We start from the raw sequence: 5,844 nt of genomic DNA, 5'->3' as shown, positions 1-5,844 counted from the left end.
CTGGATTGAATCCTAGAACAGAGAAGAGATATCGGTGAAAAAAAGGGTGAAATCTGAATGAAGTCTATGTGTTGGTTAATAGTGTTGCACAGATGTTTATTTCATAGTTTTGGTAAATATGCCATGGTTATGTGAGATGTTAACATTAGAAGAAGCTGTGGGAAGGGCATATGGGGCTTCTCTATACCATCTGTACAACTCTTCTGAAAATTTAAAATTAGTAGAAGATGAAAAGTTTGAAGAAAGGAAAATAGAAAAGGTCTGATTAATAAAATTGGATATATAGGAAAGGAGAATTTAAAGTACATGTGAGAAAGCACATGTGTGTATATGTGTGAATTTTTGTCTGTTGTTATGTCTATGGGATGGAGTGAATACTGGTTTGTGTATGTACATGATTGATGGTATCTGGTCTATGGATGTGTGTATATATGTCTCTGGGTGTGTGACTGTGTTTGCCTGGGTTCATGTTGGAGAAAGTGTGAGTTAATGTGAATACACAGCTCTACTGTGAAAGAATTAATGAGCCAGGGTGCTTACATGAACCTGAGAGTGAGACTCTCCTTAAATTTTGAGCCCTAGTCACCTTGCTGGCCTCACTCTGGATGCACTCCTTTAATGAACTTGCCAAGAGTTGCAAAACAGTATTCAGGGGGCACCTGGATTTGAACCAGGGACCTCTTGATCTGCAGTCAAATGCTCTACCACTGAGCTATACCCCCTGATGTGAATAAGTATCCTATAAATACTTATTCCACTTTTATGAGTTACACTATTCTTCATAAATACCTTTAAGGCTGAGATTTCTCTTGGATTTAAATTCATCTCCCATTCCCTTCTAGCTACACCACCTACTGCTGTTCTCAGAGCCTGTATGTTCATTCTCTTCTCAGCACCTAAAGCTCAGTGCTGTATTCCAAGTTTAATTCTAAAGCTTTTAAAACACACCACCAACTGCCCATAAACCTCCAGGCACATCGGTGAATGCTTTAACTATTATGAGCCACCAACGAGTACTAGACATGAAGGGCATCTTATCTGGGTATCCACAAACGGAGTTCAGAGGTTCATGTACAACTCTGAAATTATAGGCAAACATTGTGTATGTGCATGGATTGTATATTGTGCATGTTTCCATTAGATTTTCAAAGGGGACTGCATCCAAGATGAACTGTGTCATTTTACAGTTAAAAATAAAATAAAATAAAATAAAAACTGGATGTTCTAAAGTGAAAAATTCACCTTTAAACATCTCTAATTCCTATTTCCCTGAGTTGCAGTCTGAGGACTTTTAATCTTGTGTATATACATGATTGAGAAGAAAGTTAAGGAAATCATCGTTACAACCAATTCTCTCTGATCAGGTCTATCAGCTGCCCTGGAGCTGAGGAGCAAACTGCAGCAAGAGCCCCAGCTCACAAGCTCTCTGTGGCCCTCAGACACTCACTTCCAGCCTCTCCACTCAGAGACCTTACAGGAACCTCAGATTTCAAACCTAGTACACCCAAAAATAAACGTGTCCTCTTCCTGCCCAAGCCTGCACCTCCTCCTATTTTGCTTTGTTGTAATAATAACAGCTTATATTTATTGGAGACTTGCTAAGTGCTAGGCACAGCACTAAAATTTTACCCATAACTCCTACTGAATCATTACAAAAATCTCATAAAATAGGTATTATCGTTATTAACATACTGATTTGCCAGGAAGGAAACTGCGGCACAAAGTGGTCACACAGCTAGGAGATGGACGGGCTGGCATTCCAGTGTAGGCTCAGGGCTGAGAGCTGGGCCTGACTAATCATTGGGATAGCCTCCTCCCCATCTTAATTGGTGATACCACTGTGTACTCAGTCATTTGGTCAACACACTTAACACAACTCTGGGCTTCTCCCACCCTCTCTTTCTTGCCCAGTTTCAGTTAATCTCCGGAGTTTAAAAACTGTTGATTTTAGCTGTGACGTCACTTAGATCCATCCCTATCTCTACATTGGCAGAGTCGCCCCCTCCTAAATGGCTTCCAGGACTCCACCTCTCACATCCATCCCCGTTCTGCTTCCAGAGCAGCCCATTTTGAAACAAAGTCTATCTAGGTCACTCCCCTTTAAAGGCCTTCACAAAAAATTCCAAGTCTCTTAGCACAACCTGCAAAGTTCTTACGTTTGGATCCCTATCTGCCTCTTCAGCTTCAGCTTCAGCTTCTGACACTCCTCATAACCCATTTTGTGCTCTAGCTGCCTCCAACTGCATCCATCAGGCTCCAGCCTTTGCCTGTGCCGTTTTCTCTGCCTAGAACTCAACCTCCGCTCCCCATACCCCAACCTTCACTCTGCCCTCCATCCAATGAGATATTATTCATCTTTGGAACCCCGATTTGCCATCAGCTCCTCTCAGAAAGCCTCCTTTAACTTCCTCTCCTCTAGACAGAAGCAATCACTGCCTCCTCTGCATTGCTGAAGCTGGAACAGGTTGGTACAGCTTCCATTACTGATTTCTTATTTTATAGGCCTACTTCCTGGTCGAGAGTGCACGGAGGCCATGGGCTATGTCTTATTCACCTCTGGGCTCACGCTTTGCACAGCTCTGGCACAGAGTAGGTGCTCAGTGTATGTTGTTCAAGCTGATCTAAAGATATAGCAGTGCCTGTGCTATGGGCAGAAGTTAGGCCTAGACTAAGGTCTGACCTCTAGCCCATGCCTGAGTCCTGAATGAAGGCACCTAAGTAGTAGTGTGCAGGGATGCAGGAAACAAAAGGAAGCGGGGTAGAAATTCCTCAAACTTTAGAGCAGGAAAAGAACGCACTTCCCTAAACTTCAGGCCAGTTCAAGTTTACTCCTAGCAGTGTTTTGTGAATGAAGACTCTATTCCTTGACTTGCCCCAGGGTACTGCAAGGTGTGGGCACAATCACCAAGTTCTTGGGTTGGCCTTGCAGCCAAAAGGTCCTAAAACTCAAAGGACAGTCCTAGCACCTTGGGAGCATTGCTAAGTGGAATTTCGTCACAAAGCTTTTATCACTAGGAGAAAAGTACGAATAGTATCATGAAGTCAATGAGTGTATGTTCTGACTTCAAATCCTAGACCTGCTCTTGTGGTTTTTTGACCTTGAGCCAATTTACGGAGCATCTCCACCTCTCAGTCTCCTCCTATAAAGTGGAAATATTAATAATAGGTAGCTTTTAAATTTTGGCAGGAAGTGGAGGAAATAATTAATGTAAAGAACTTAGACTGATGTCTGGCATATACACAAGGGACATTATTATTCAACCAGCCATAAGCAACAAAAGATAACAGTCAATCCATATTCTTTGTAAGCAACAAGAGGAATAGAGAGGGGGCACCTGGACTTGAACCAGGGACCTCTTGATCTGCAGTCAAATACTCTGCCCCTGAGCTATACCCCCAGTGAGATAAAGTCATTTTTATGATCTCTCACCCTCTCTCTCTCAACATTCTGGTTCTAAAAACTTTCAGTGACTCATGGGAGCTTTAATTAGAGAGAATGCTGCCTGGAGAAAGTCTACGGGCATTACAAGTCTTAGAAGAAGTTATTATGAAAAAAGACAGAACTCCTGAGAACTGAGTTCTCCAAGACGAGAAACTCTTCTTAGACTTTCCAGTACTCAAAGCCTCTCCTGTTCACCATATCTTACATAAAACGAATCTCAATTCCAAGTAAAAATCATCAGGTTTTCCACAAATGGCAACATCAATATAATGTGGATGATTGGATTCCTGTCATGCTTCCCTTAGCTGAGGCTCCTAGCAACTGAGATTCTCATTCCTCCTCATGGCTTCACAGAACTGAGCTCGTAACTGACACTCAATAGATATTTGTTGCATTAAATTGATTCTGGAAAAAAAATAAGAACAGTAGTTCTCCCCTCATTACCCATGGGAGACAAGTTCCAATACCCGCAGTGGGTGCCTGAAATGAGGATAGTACCAACCCCTATATATACTGTTTTTTCCTATACATACCTACTTATCATAAAGTTTAATTTACAAATTAGGAAAAGTAAGAGATTAACAACAATAATAATAATAAAGAACCATTATAACAATATAAAAAGTTATGTGAATGTGGTCTCTCTTAAAATATCTTATTGTATTTTATTCGCCCTTCTTGTGTTGATAGAAGATGATACAATGCCTACGTGATAGGATAAAGTGAGGTGAATGATGACGTAGGCATTGTGACATATTAGCATTAGGCTACTATAAGGGTTACCTAACACAAGCACTAAGATACACTGACAGTTGATCGGATAACCAATGGCTACTAAGTGATAATGGAAGGGGAGTGGTCAGGGAGCATATAGACAAAGGGACGATTCACTGCCAGGGTCCTGGGCAGGACAGCTTGAGATTTCATCACAGAAGAGTGCACAATTTAAAACTTAAATATTATTTATTTCTGGAATTTCCACTTAATATTTGGGGACCATGGTTGACTGCAGGTCCCTGAAATCACAGAAAGTGAAATCATAGATAACCAAACTGTATAAATATCGACTTGTGTGAGCTAGCTTTTTCAAGCTATAACTGTAAGACGATTTTAGTCCCACAAAAACAGATGGTCAGTGAGTTACATTCTTATGTAACATAACTTGCCTGAAACTTAGAATATTGTCAACTCCAAAAGGTCATTTGATGAAAAGAAACAAGGGTCCAAAGAAGAGCCTCTTAATCAATTAAGTAAATTATTTATCCTCGTCCTACCACCAGAGAGTTCTTTTCAACTTCAAAACACAACCACAGTTGGAACCACCTACGTTTCTTGGCTTCATAAACAACTTTTACCCCAAAAAGTTGATCAGGTGCTGCTGATGGAAATCTTGCATGGTTAAACCTGTTGGGAAGTCTCTCTTCTGCCTATTTCCCAGACCACATACATTTTCCAGGTCTTTTCGAACAATCCTCAATTTCAGATGATCATTTTGGGTCAGGTTATCCTTGTTTGGGAGCCCAGGAAGGAGAGTTTCCCTTTCATTCTTTTTCTCCTTTGCCTCAGGCTGAAATTGAGAGCTAGGAAAAGAATCACAACGTGCTTTGTTCCTTGTTCTTTTATCGCCCTGGACATCAGTGGGAGTTGAGATTTTAGCAGTAACAGATGTACTGTGTGCTTCATATCAAAGAACCCCAGTGTTGGAAGGGATCTAGAGATCATTTATTCCAACCACCTCTTTTGCAGACTAAGAAACACGGATGGAGGGAAGCCGAAGAGCCTTGCTTAAAGTCACAGACACATCAGTAGCAGAATCAGAACCAAGAGTCCACCTATTGCAAGCAAGGCAGGTGACTACCGAAGGAACACCCTTGGACGCCTTTGTGTCTTTCCACAATGCCAGGTTTATTGAGTAGAACCTTCTCGGATAAATCAATCAGGTATCCATGCAGGTTAACATGAAACACACAGAAAGGGGAGGGGGTAGGTACATAGTCTTACATGACAGAGCAAAGGAATGAAGTCCTGAGTGTCTCCAAAGTGAGCTCTATTGACTGGCGATACGGATGGTCTCACGTGGGCCCCACACCAGCAGAAACAGCGGGGAGAAGGTCAGAGTCTTTGGCTATCAGCATACCTGTTTGTGATACTCTTGAGTTGGGCTTGAGCATTATCTCTCTGAGGCATTCAGCTTACATGGTACTTACGGGGTAAAATCCTTTTGCTTATTGGCTCCTGCAGTCACTTTTGGACTGCAGTCATGGCTGACATTTCTGTGGTTTGCAGTGTTTTGGTCATATCCCAAGGGTGTTCCCTTCGTGTTACTTGGTTGTTTACCAATTGACATTACTTTGATGGCTCCCAGTGAAGTTTATTTTGTAAAGTCCAAAAAGTCCTCAATT

The 5,844-nt window shown here is 41.7% G+C and overlaps 2 non-coding genes across 2 annotated transcripts; both read right to left on the bottom strand.

Annotated features, from left to right (window-relative positions):
* Positions 1-650: 650 nt before the first annotated feature.
* Positions 651-722, bottom strand: TRNAC-GCA. Its single transcript has one exon. It is a non-coding gene; the product is annotated as a tRNA-Cys (tRNA).
* A 2,604-nt stretch (positions 723-3,326) lies between these two features.
* On the bottom strand, positions 3,327-3,398 carry TRNAC-GCA. The gene has a single exon. It is a non-coding gene; the product is annotated as a tRNA-Cys (tRNA).
* Between the last annotated feature and the right edge of the window lie 2,446 nt (positions 3,399-5,844).

This window comes from Pteropus vampyrus, unplaced genomic scaffold, assembly GCF_000151845.1.
Source record: "Pteropus vampyrus isolate Shadow unplaced genomic scaffold, Pvam_2.0 Scaffold1, whole genome shotgun sequence".
NCBI lineage: Eukaryota > Metazoa > Chordata > Mammalia > Chiroptera > Pteropodidae > Pteropus > Pteropus vampyrus.
Note: the sequence above shows the minus strand (reverse complement) of the source record. Positions and strands in the feature narration are given on the sequence as shown.